This window comes from Microtus ochrogaster, linkage group LG4 (genome assembly GCF_000317375.1).
Source record: "Microtus ochrogaster isolate Prairie Vole_2 linkage group LG4, MicOch1.0, whole genome shotgun sequence".
NCBI classification, from domain to species: domain Eukaryota; kingdom Metazoa; phylum Chordata; class Mammalia; order Rodentia; family Cricetidae; genus Microtus; species Microtus ochrogaster.
Genome location: NC_022030.1, coordinates 56,389,188 through 56,389,939, shown reverse-complemented (window position 1 = coordinate 56,389,939; position 752 = coordinate 56,389,188). Strand labels below are relative to the sequence as shown.

Here is a 752-nt window from a genome sequence, read left to right as displayed (position 1 = left end):
TCCAGTTACCTGAGGTGAGAGCTTCCCCTGTCCAGTTACCTGAGGTGAGAGCTTCCCCTGTCCAGTTATCTGAGATGAGAGGGTCCCCTGCCTGCTTCAGTCTCCTCCAGGAGTCTGAAGTCCTTCCTGATGCTTTAATCTTATCCCTCCTCACTCTGCTTTTTCTGCTTTTTCTCCTGAATAAGCATGGAGAAGTAGATGATACCCTGTGTGTTCTTTAGGAACCCAGGCCATTATGTGGCCTCTTGATTTGTTTTTTTTTTCTTTTCCTTTTCAGGCCCTTTGGAACTCATTTTGCTTGTTTTGTTTTCCCCGTGCAACATTCCTAGCTGTCCTGGAACTAGCTCTGGTAGACCAGGCTGGCCTTGAACTCACAGGGAATTCACCTGCCTCTGCCTCCCAAGTGCTGAGATTAAAGGCCACCACCACCCGGCATTTTTTTTTTTTTTTGTAGTCATAGCTGTCCTGGAACTTGATTTGTAGACCAGACTGGCTATGAACTCACTGAGATCTACCTGCCTCTGCTTCCTGAGTACTGAGACTAAAGGTGTGCACCACCACTGCCTGGCAAAAGTAATCCCTCCCCGCCACACACATAAATTTGGAACTCTTAATTCCCTCATTTTGGAAAGAGGATAGACTTCATAGTCACATAATTGTCATTTTTAAAAATATTTATTTATTTATTAGGTATACAATATTCTGTCTGTGTGTATGCCTGCAGGCCAGAAGAGGGCACCAGACCTCATTAC

General features: G+C 45.1%; 1 protein-coding gene across 1 annotated transcript in view; it reads left to right on the top strand.

Moving 5' to 3' along the window:
- The window catches only part of Stk36 (serine/threonine kinase 36), a 31,120-nt gene that overhangs the window by 23,565 nt on the left and 6,803 nt on the right, over positions 1-752 (top strand). The window lies entirely within an intron of this gene.